The following is a 12298-nucleotide window of genomic DNA, read 5'->3' on the forward strand; positions in this document are numbered from 1 at the left end:
AACTGCTTTGATGTAATTTTTTTTTCTTATTTGCTTGGTATGGAGTTGTTGCTCAGCTAGTTTTGTTCGTTTGTTTGTTTTCCAGAGGAAATGGTTCCAAATGTAGCTATAGATTCAGTGAGTCCATAGCAGATGAGTTCAGCATTTTCTTATGTTGCCATCTTGAACTGGAACTTCTTCTTGTTCACTGGAAAACATAATCTCACTAAAAAAGTATTAGAGGAGTAATTCTGCATACACTCCTTTGCTATTGTCTATTTATCAAATTGTTTATTTCATCACAGGAAATTGTTTAGCTTTGAAAATAGCAGATATTTCTCAATGGCTATATCCATAAACTCCTTTGTAGCAAATGTTAATTCCATATACTTCTTCTTAGAATGCTCTCTACTGCTTTTTATAAGCCATGGTATTCTTGTTCCATTCATAGCAATTTTTATTTCCTTTCTTTCTTCACTCTTATTGCAGGAAAAATAGTATACAGGTTAAGAACGAATTTCCTAAAAAAAATAAAAAAATAAATTAAAAAAAATAAAAAAAAAAAGAACAAATTTCCTAGAATAAAACTGTTGGGTCTATCGCCTATGATTTCCTTGTACTCATTTCTTTATCTGTTACAATGCTGATTTTATTTTATTATTTTATTTTATTTTATTTTACTTATTTATAGGAGAGAGAGAGCATGCATACAAAAAGGGAGAGGAGCAGAGGAAGAGGGAGAGAATCTCAAGCAGACTCCCCACAGAGCATGAAGCTTGACACGGGCTCAATCTCACAATCCTGAGATCATAACCTAAGCCAAAATCAAGAGTCAGATGTTTAACCAACTGAGCCGACCCCAGATGCCCCTTAAAATGCTGATTTTAATGTTATGCTTATATCTTGAGTCTGTTGTGGTAATAGAAAAGTATAATTATTAATTGGAAAAATATTTGATGGCATTTAGTTACTACCCATAATTTTGGCTCTAAACATTCACACTCCTAAGATTTATTATCAAATCTATAGGGATGCCTGGGTGGCTCAGTGGTTGGGTGTCTGCCTTTGGCTCAGGGCGTGATCCTGGGGTTCCAGGATCGAGTCCCACATTGGGTTCCCTGCATGGGGTCTGCTTCTCCCTCTTCCTGTGTCTCTGCCTCTCTCTCTCTCTCATAAATAAGCAAAATCTTTAAAAAAGAAAAAAAATCTATATCCATATCATGATTTCTGAACTCCAGGTTCACATCTGAATTTGCATTCCCAGTTTCTTATTGGAATTCCATATTCTTCTACCACAAACTACCACCTTTCCTTAATCTATCCTCTCCTTCTGCCAGTTAATGCCTGTTTATGAGATCACAATGTTAACCAAACTAGAAATAGAAATGTTATTCTTGAACTCCACGCCTTAACTTCCATCTATTCAATGAGGCTGTATTCTTTCCTTTCTCACAACCAACACTCAGTTCAGATCTTTATTATTTCATGACCCTAAGAAGCCCTACCAAATTAATATGCCAATATAATTGTAATCCAATACTTTCAAGTACCTTTCTTTTCCCCTAAAATTCCTTGTCCTGTTTCTTAAAACTTTCTGTGACCTGGCCCGGGTAAACATTTCCACTCTTATATCCACAATTCTCTTCTTTGTTACTGGTCAAACCTATAACCATCTCGAATCTCCCAATCTTTGCCACTTTCTTAAATTTTCCCCTGGAATATTTCCCCATAGATTTGTTATTCTTTCCCCAAAAAAATGCCACATACCCTACAATTTTATACTTCAATTTTTGAATTACATGAAAATCTAATTATTCACTCTTGTTTAAATCCCAAAACATTTTAATCAAATTTATTCTGTCTCAAAGTTATTTTTGTACTTATTCTCTATTGGAGAAAACATGTATTATTTTCAACAAGACAGAATTGTCCTACTTTGGAAATAGTAGTAAAGGAAGCTATGGTAAACAGAAGGAACATCTGAATTTGAATCCCTGACTCATTCACTTATAAGCAGTTTGATCTAATGCAAGTGACTAAATCTTTCTGATTCTCCATACAAATGGGAATGAGACATTTTAAGTTTTGCTATAGTAAAAATAAATATGATTTTCATTACATGTTGGCATAATGGCTAGTATTCTGTAAGTATTAAAGAGATGTTCATAAAACAATAAACATGGAAATTTAGTTTATTAATTTAGAGTTAAGTGGGAAATTTTATATTAATTTCCAGATTCTCAAAAAAAATTTCTAGATCCTCGCCATTGAGGCTAAGCACTAGAAACCAAAGTGGGGGTAGGTACCCATTCAAGGGCACACAATAAACTGAATGAAAAAAACAAGAAATTAGAGGTAAACCAATGTATATGATTATTACAAGGTATGAGAAGAAAAATGGAGCCTGATGCTCTATGAGACTCTACACTTTCATTTCTGGTATCCAATTTAGTCCTACAGTATGGCCAAGCCTCAGCCAACGGTAGAAACAAGTAAAAAGTGATAAGGAGAGTATATCGCCCAGGTAGGTTCTGATGACTCACATTGGCACTGTCTCTTAGTAAGTTGGCATACAATTTATTTTTACCTACATTTTATGTCCAAGCACTGATTATACTTAATGATAGCCACCTTCCCTATTCTTATTTTTATCAGTCCACATTATGACAGTGTGAGCACAGCACATTTGGCATTTCATCAAGTATTCTCTGTCTAGCAATTCAGTGGGCCCACGATCATCCCTGTGAGCAGCAATTTCCAGATCTCTCGGTTGGTATGGTAGCAGCCTATATAGCAAGTCCCAAAGAGCATGCCTATTTATCTATTTTGCCACTAAAAACAGTATATAAATGGAACCATTTTTCTAAAAGCACTTAGAGTTTAGAAATCTCACTAACTAGATAGCCAACCCCCACTCTAGAGTTCATCCCAATGTGATATTCTTTGTGAGGACTAGGGAGCTCAGCTGAAAGAAATTGAAGATGCATTTCCACATCCAAATACATTGTGGGTAAATCGCCAGCACTAATCTGCTGCTGCCTGACTGAAGTTTCAACTTTATCATTACATACCATGCCTGATATTCCACTGGTATACCTGCCCCAGTCCTTCACTATATAAAGTCTGTGTCTCCCATTCTGACATCAGGGAACATCAAATAGCCTGACTCTTATCTCAATCATTCTCCATAACCCCTTTGTTCTAACTCCATGTTTCTTTTTTTTTTAATTTTTATTTATTTATGATAGTCACAGAGATAGAGAGAGAGAGAGGCAGAGACACAGGCAGAGGGAGAAGCAGGCTCCATGCACCAGGAGCCGGACGTGGGATTCGATCCCGGGTCTCCAGGATCGCGCCCTGGGCCAAAGGCAGGGCTAAACCGCTGCACCACCCAGGGATCCCTAACTCCACGTTTCTTAAACTGTTGATGATTGAAATTACCAGTGGTAACTGGTAACAGAAGACTGTGAAGTGCTACCTAAGTCTACAGATTCAGTACCTCCAGAAATCTAGAAACTGTGTATTTTAACAAGTACACTAATGATTATTTTTAATATAATTTAGAATTTCAGAGTATTTTCATTATTCATTGCTGGACTTATTTGCTTCAAAATATATTCCTCTGTGTCTCACACTTCAAATTGATCTCAGTAAGTGCAACATACATAAAGTTGACCCTGAATTTTTTTTTGTTCTTTGATCACCAATGAACTTTTCTTCTCCTTCACTTGTGGGAAAACTCCTTGGAAACTGTCATCCCCGGAAACTATAGATCATCTAAAATCCCAAATTTATATATCCTAATCAAACCACTAATATCCATCTATCCATGTCCCCTCCTAAAACCATCTCAGAATAACAAATTTTCACTCTTACAATAAGTGGATTGTGTCTTTTCCTAATGGTATATCGTTTGTTTACCTGGACAGACCCAGCTTTGCTTTCTTATTTACCTAGTGTAGATTCTGTATTTCATTACAATCACCCCCTTAAAAATGGTCTTTTATCTCCAGATATTTTATACTCTATTTCATACTCTAGCTATGGATAAACTCAGATATCTTCTCTGTGTTTTATTAATGGAGTGGGCAGGTTATTCCTAGGGAAAATCTCACATCCTGGAATCAGTGTGCTGCTATAGATTCATGAATGCTAACCTCATTTGTTAACAAAGATCACTCACTCTCTACAATTACTACAGTCATCTTTTCCTTTTTTTTCCCCTCAAACCTACCATTGCTTTGCTACCTATTGATTTTCTTTATGTCATTACAAAAATACAAGCCATAAGGCATAAATCCCCTCATCTTCAGTAAAATGTTTAACATATTTGTTTTTGAATCTATCTTCTGGTTTTCTTCTGTGAAGATAGAAAATTTAATCAAATGACAATCTCTCCACAGAGGCTGTGAATCACAGTTACATGACTTGTATTCCACTTATTTCTCTTACATCATCTGTATCTCCTTCTTAATAGAATCATTCCCATTAGGAATTAATGATCCTTGAGTGCCTGGGTGGCTCAGTCGGTTGAGCTTCTGCCTTCAGCTCTGGTCATGATCCCAGGGTCCTGGGATCAAGCACAGCATCAGGATCCCTGCTTAGTGGGGAGCCTGCTTTTCCCTCTCCTTGCTACTTGTCCTCTCTTGCTATTTCTCTCTCTCTCTCTCTCAATTTTTTTTTTAAATAGGAATTAATGGGGCAGCCTGGGTGGCTCAGCGGCTTAGTGCCACCTTCAGCCCAGGGCATAATCCTGGAGACTCAGGATTGAGTCCCACGTTGGGCTTCCTGCAGGGAGCCTGCTTCTCCCTCTGCCTGTCTCTTTCTCTCTCTCTATGTGTCTCTCATGAATAAATAAATAAATAATCTTTTTAAAAAATAGGAGTTAATGATCCTTTAAAAATGGGAATTAATGATCCATCTTAAAGAAAAATCTTACCTTGATTCTTCATCCACTAAAGTTATGTTTTCTCTTTTTCTTCAGAGAAAACATTTTGAAAACTATTATCTGCTTGTTCTGTTTCTACTTCTCTCACAATACCATTCTTGTACCATTCTTTTGTTCCTCACCTCCATGTTTGCAAATCCAGTGGACACATCTCTGTCCTCATCTCACTTTTTATAAGTGTCATATGATGGACACCTTCCTCCTAGAAACATCCTCATAGTCTCTATTGCAACTTGTCATGCCCTCCTTTTTCCTTCTCTCTCTAAACATTTATTATTATTATTAAATTCATTTGTTTCTAAATTGCTCAAAAAGCTTCTAAAAATTATGGGGATTTTTTTTTCAGTAATCAATGTTTAAGTTATTTTTTCACCATTCTCCCCTGATGTGATTCTATTCACACTAAATACCTGTGTCATCTCTGTGCCAACTGCTTCCAACATTACATATGTAACAAAAAACACATTTCTGAGTATTTAAATTATATATTCAACTACCCACTTTGTTTCTGTCCCTGAATGCTTAGTGGTATCTGAAAGATAACATATCCAAAACTTTTGTTGTTTCCCTAGAACATATTACTTCACTAACTTTCCCTTTCAAATAAATATAAGACCAAATATTGTTCTGGAGTTTCAAACCAAAAACTCTAATGAGACTTTCTAATTCATTTATCTCCATTATCTTCCCTATGCATTGATTAAGTCTATAGATCCAACCTCTAGATGCTATCAAAAATTAATCTACGTTTCTCCATCTGCACTTATAGCATTTGAGCCAGGCTATCATATCATGTCTAGACATCTTGAGATGCCTTTCAATCTGGTTCCTGTCAAGTCCATTCTTTATCTAACTACAAAAATGCTCTTTTGAAAGCATAAAGTGATCCATGCTGTTCTTATTCTTGGTATCCAACAATGGACTCCCACTGAGCTCCATATAAAAAGGACCATCTTTTCTGTGGCCTATAAACCTGTACACAACCTAGTTCTTGTCCATCTCTAGAAACATCATTTTCAATGATTCTTTCCTTCACTCATTATGCTTTAGTGCAAAGATTGAAAATTAGAGGACTATGGATATTGACAGTTCTCTGTAGGTTTGTTTTCAACATCTTGCACATGGAGGCATAGTCTGTTGCTGTAGGGAAAGTACAGGCACATTCATATAATCAACAGCCTTGGTTTGCTTGAAGGCTTGAAAATAAAGATATCTTCCCCCAGAGCAAAATGGAAGACTTGCTTTCTGCCCCTCATAAAATACTTGGATTTTCTGAAATGAGGGATCCTCTCCTGTGCAATGCAATCTACTACATATGCTGGTGTCGGCTGGCCCCCTTGCATTGATCAGTGGGAAACTAAAGCTGGGGGAATCAACACAAATGCTGATGATCTGACTAGTGTTTTAATGCGAACCATAAACTGTCCTTTTTCCCTGACACAGAAGTCTTACATTTTGTGGCATTAATGAAATCTGAAGGTTAATTTGTTAGTTTGCAAGTAGGGTAAAATCCCAGACCACCTTCAGGTTTTGTTTAGTCTTGGTAGTAATTCCTTGCTGTTTGTTTTTTACAATTTGAATGATCTGACAATATTGTAAAATATGGGGATTACATGGGAAAATCTAGATCTAAACTTCTCTTTAAAAATTATAACCTCTAGCTAAATCTGGACCCTCCTTCACCCATGGCAAAAGCTCTCAGGCTAAATAGTGACTCTGATCTTTATGAGAAGCATGTACTCTCAGTTTACCAGAGACGCCCCTCACCTTATTGTTATATTGATACCAATATATCACCTTATTGTTATATTGATACCCCACTGTCATTTGTTATTTATCACTGAGATTGCACTGTTGTTTTCTGTATTGCAAAGTTGAGGGAGAAAACAAAAGATGGACCTAGGAGACTAGTATATCATAAATTTAGGACAGAGCATATTTCTTTGTGTTAGTGAAAAATATTCCTGTGAGTTTAATATGTAATCAGAGAGTGTCCCTTTGGGAAGAATACAATTAAGATTCCATTAATATGCAAACAAAGTATATCTGGGTTAAAAGAATACAACTAAAGATGCCCTTCTACTTTACTTACTTACCTGACTGGCCCCAGTAAGTCATTTGAGTCACCACCATCTCTGCTCTGGCCAAAATGCCCTGCTTTCAGCTCATAAAACAAGCCCAGAACTGTCCCACTTAGTGCCCTTTTGTGCTGTTTTATCTGCCAGGAGTGCATTTCCTGTGGCTCTTCACACAGCCTGCTTCTTTTCATCCTCCAAATCTCACTCTAAATATCATCATCTCAAAGAGGTCTTCTCCAAACATCCTCTCTAATTAGATTTGTCCCTGTCATTTTCTACCATGGCACATTTTCATGATCTTAACAGCACTTTTCTACATTTGTAGTTTCATATTGATTTGTTTATATAATGTCTGTTTTACCACAAGACTCTAACTTCTTCAAGGAAAGAGACCCTTCTAGGCTTATATATCTAGTGCAAAGCAAAGTATATGACCTTACCTGATTCAATATTTGATGAATAAATGAGCAAAGTGTCTTAAAATGTATTCTGATAGGGTAGTTTGACATACTGACTCTCTGTAGGTTGCACTGGCATTGAAAAATTTTATTGCTGAGGTGCAATTTGTTGGGATGTTGACCTCTTAAAAGTTTTCCTCTTTTGTGAAGCTTGTCCTAACAAAAAGAAAAAAAAAAAAAAGAACTTCTAGAGTAAGAAACATAAATCTCTAGCCACTTCCATTAGGTCAACTGTCTGTCATTCAATTGTTATGAAATAAACACTTTACCTTTTTGTTTAGTACATTATATCTGTACAAGCACACGTTTTTAAATTCTTCAACTCCCTGTTCTCCAAATAGCGATGTGTTGGAGGAACCCCGATTTATAGCTTTTTCCAAACTTCTTTATTATTTAAAGTACTGTGGCTGATTTCAGGCTGTCGAGATCAGGTTACTAAAAACATATTTGGAAAGAAATGTACATAATTTACTCTTATGAAGTGGATCAAATTGGCTGGATTGTACCATTATTATAATGTCCCTAAATTACATACTTATGCATCTCAAATTAACAAATTCGGCTGATAATGTATTTAATAAATAACTTAATGTTTCATACCTCAGTCTGTAAAACCGTCTTGCTCTATTTCCTTTCAAAGCTGATTTAAGACACAAGGTTGCACCTGTTTGTTATGAAATGATTGGTATATCCCCACAATTCATATGTTGAAGCCTGAACTTGGACTGTGACTATACTTGGAGATAGAGTCTTAAGGAGGTGATTAAGATTACATGAGGTCATAAGAGTAGGGTCCTTATTCTAGGGGACTGGTGTCATTACAAGAACAAGAGACACTAGAGACATGTCGCTGAGTGTACACAGAGAAAGGTCACATAAGGATATAATGAGAACGTGGCTATCTGCCAGCCTGGAAGAGCAGTCTCACCCAAAATCAACTCTGCTGGCATCTTGATGTTAGAAATGTAAGAAAACAAATTTCTGTTGTTTAAGCCACCCAGTCTATGTTGTTATAGCCCAAACAAACTAATGTGCAGTTAAATATTAGATGCACATATCCTTAGATTTCTTCCTCTTTCTTAAATATAGACAGATAATGCTAAAAAGACATAAAAAAGCAGATACATCAAACTATATATTACATATACTTACATCTTTTAATGAATTATGCATTATGATATACAATATACATTTTCTCACTGTATTTACTTTAGTTTCACATATTAGGAATGCGATTAAGCTATTTTAAGAAAAAGCTAGAATTTGATTATAAGTATGCATATATATCCATACAATATTCACATATGAATTTTACATAAATGCATATATTTGATATAAAATCAACTTTTATAGAAATTATTTAATTTTTAAATTCTTACCAATGCACCTTTTCTCCCATTTAATGTGGCTTCTGAAGTGATTTTCTCCAAAGCAATATTCTTAATTAAAATAATAATAAACCCTTTACTTCCTTTGATTTCTTATACTGTGTAGTTCATCTAAGTGATTTTTTTTAAGTGATTTTTTATAGTTATCTCACTTTTCTTTAAATGAGACCTTATTTCCATCTTCATCTTACAGGGAAGGAAAAGTAGGAAAGAAAAATGAAATGACCACTACATCTATCTTGAAATATAATTGGGATGTGAACATACAAAATTTAACTTTAAAGATGTTGAAAATATTTTAATTTCGCTTCTAACTCATTTTTATTTACTGAGATACAATTGACACATAATATATTAGCTTCAGGCATAAAACATAAGGACTCAATATTTGTAGATATTGTGAAGTGATATCACAGTAAAGTACAGTTAATATACATCACTATTCATATTTATAATTTTTCTTATGATGAGAACTTTTAAGATTTACTCTCTTAGGAACTTTAAAACTACTACACAGTGTTATTAACTATGATGGACATCACATCCCTGTGATATCTTTATATTATAGCTGGAAGTTTATACTTTTTTAACTCTTTCACCCGTTTTGGCCAGGCCCACCCCCACCTCTAGCAATCACCAATCTTTGTATTATGACTTTAAAGATTATGCATATAAGTGATATAATATGGTATTTACCTTTTTCTGACTTATTTCACTTAGCATAATGCCCTCAAAGTTCATCTATATTGTTGCAGATAGTAAGAGTCCTTCTTTTTTATGGCTGAATAATATTTCATTGTGTATATATACCACATTTATCCATTCATCCATCCATGGAGACTTAGATTGCTTCCTCTAAGGAAATAGACAGACAGTTATTCTGTCTCTAAATAGCTCTTAGAGACAGAAAGGACAATAGAAAAGATCAATGAAACTATTTCCAAAACTTAGGAAATAGTTTAGCCAAACTAAGTCTTGGCTATTGTAAATAATGATACCAGGAATAGTCATCCATATCTATTTGAATTAGTGTTTTTGTTTTCTTTAGATAAATACCCAGAAGAAGAATTCCTGGATCATATAGTAATTACAGTATTTTTAATTTATTAGGAAACTTCATACTGTTTTCTATAGTGGCTGCATTTATTAAATTTCAACAAGCAGTACCCAAAGACCCTTTTTTCCACATTCTTTCCAACATTTATTTTTTCTTGTCCTTTTGATAATAGCCATTCTAAGAGGTATGAAGTGATATTTCACGTTGCTTTTGATTTGCATTTCTGTGTGGATTAGTGATGTTGAGCTCATTTCATGTACCTCTTTGGAAAAAATGTATATTTAGATCCTCTGCCCATCTTTTAATTTGACTATTAGTTTTTTTTGCTATTGGGTTGTAGAATTCTTTATATATGTTTTGCAAGCATTTTCTCCCATTTGGTAGGTTGCCTTTTTATCTGGTGATGGTTTCCTTTACTAGGTAGAAAAATGGTAGAAAACTTTCAATTTCATGTAGTCCACTTGATTTTCGCTTCTGTTGCCTCTGCTTTTGATGTCAAATAAAAAGAAAATCATTGCTAAAATCAATGTTAAGGAACTTACCCCTATGTTTTCTTCTAGGAGTTTTATGATTTCAGGTTGTATGTTCAAGTTTTTAACACATTTTGAGTTAATTTTTTGCTAACTATATAAAATAATGGTCCAGTTTCATTCTTTTGTATATGGCTGTCCAGTTTCCCCTGCCTGCCATTTACTGAAGAGACTATTCTTTCCCCATGTATATTATTGGCTAATTTGTCAGAAGTTAATTGATCATATTTATGGAAGTGTATTACTGAGCCCTCTATTCTCCATTGATCTATAGGTCTATTATTATGATAATACAAACAGCTTTGTTCTTTTTTTTAAAAGATTTTATTTATTCATGAGAGACACAGAAAGAGAGAGAGAGAGAGAGAGAGGCAGAGACAGGCAGAGGGAAAAGCAGGCTCCCTGCGGGGAGCCTGATGTAGGACTAGATCCCAGGACGCAGGGATCACAACCAGAGCTGAAGACAGACCTGAACCACTGAGCCACCCATGAAACCCCAAACAGCTTTGTTCTATTTGACATTTCTTCGGCTATCTGGGGTCTTTTTTGGATCCATACAAATTTTAGGATGGTTCTATTTCTCTGAAAAATGTCATTTGAATTTTGATAGAGATGGCATTGAATCTATAGATTGTTTTAAGTATTGTTGACATTTTAACAGTGTTCTTCAAATCCATGAGAATAGAATATCTTTGTATTTGTGTTCTTCCTTGGTGCTTTATACTTTTCAGTGTATGGGTGTTTGACCTCCTCGGATAAATTTATTTCTAAATATTTTCTTTTGTATGCTACTATGTTGAACAAAAGTGTCAAAAGTTGGGATCCTTGTGTTGTCCCCAATCTTGAGGAAAAGCTTTCAACCTTTTACTAATAATTAGTATATAATAATTTATAATAATTTAGTATTATTAGTATATAATAATTTAGTATTATGTTAGCTGTGGGATTATCCTAGAGAGTATTTATGTTGAGAAATGATTTCTCTACACCCAGTTATGGAGAGTTTTATCATAACTGGATGTTGATTTTTGTCAAATGCTTTTTCTACATCTTAGGGAGGTGATCGTATGATTTTCTTCCTTCATTTTGTTAATGTAGTATATCACATTGAATGATTTGCAGATGATTAATAACTACCATTTTTTAATAAGTACCACTTGAAATGATGTATGATCCTTTTAATGTATTGTTGAGTTCGGTTTGATAGCATTTTTTGTTGAGGATTTCTGCATTTATTGTCATCAGAGATACTAATCTATAATTTTCTTGTGTGCTGTTGTCTGGTTTTGGTATCAGGATAATGTTGGCCTCCTAAAATGACATGTTTCCTCTTCTGTTTTTTGGAAAAGTTTGAGAAATATCTGGTATTAATTCTTTTATTAAATATTTGTTAGAATTTACCAGTGAAGCTATCTAGTCTTGAAATTTTGTTCATTGTGAGGTCTTTGATTACTAATTGAATCTCCTTCTTAGTAACTGCTCTATTATGATTATCTGTTTCATTATGATTGAGTTTTGTTAAATTGTAAGTTTCTAGGAATGTTTCCATTTCTTCTAGATTCTCCAATGTATGATTGTTCATAGTAATATCCTATCCTTAGTTTTCTTCTTAGTATTTTTTTATTCTATTTGAGCCTCACCTTTTTTTAATCTAGCTAAAAGTTTGTCAATTTTGTTTATCTTTTCAAAAAAATAGCTCTTAGAGACAGAAAGGACAATAGAAAAGATCAGTGAAACTATTTCATTTATTTCTGCTCTGGTCTTTGTTATTGCCTTCCTCCTAACTTTGGCCTTTGTTTATTCATCTTGCTCTAGTTCCTTGAGGTGTAGAATTAGAATTTTTTTTAGATTTTCTTGTTT

At 34.5% G+C, this 12298-nt stretch overlaps 1 long non-coding RNA gene across 1 annotated transcript; it reads right to left on the minus strand.

The window, feature by feature from the left end:
* Positions 1 to 277: 277 nt before the first annotated feature.
* On the minus strand, positions 278 to 7929 carry LOC112678737 (uncharacterized). The gene is made up of 3 exons (XR_003147787.3): positions 7733 to 7929; positions 7446 to 7619; positions 278 to 500 (listed from the first exon to the last, which is right to left on the minus strand). It is a non-coding gene; the product is annotated as an uncharacterized LOC112678737 (long non-coding RNA).
* Between the last annotated feature and the right edge of the window lie 4369 nt (positions 7930 to 12298).

This window comes from Canis lupus, chromosome 22 (genome assembly GCF_003254725.2).
Source record: "Canis lupus dingo isolate Sandy chromosome 22, ASM325472v2, whole genome shotgun sequence".
Classification (NCBI taxonomy): Eukaryota; Metazoa; Chordata; class Mammalia; order Carnivora; family Canidae; genus Canis; species Canis lupus.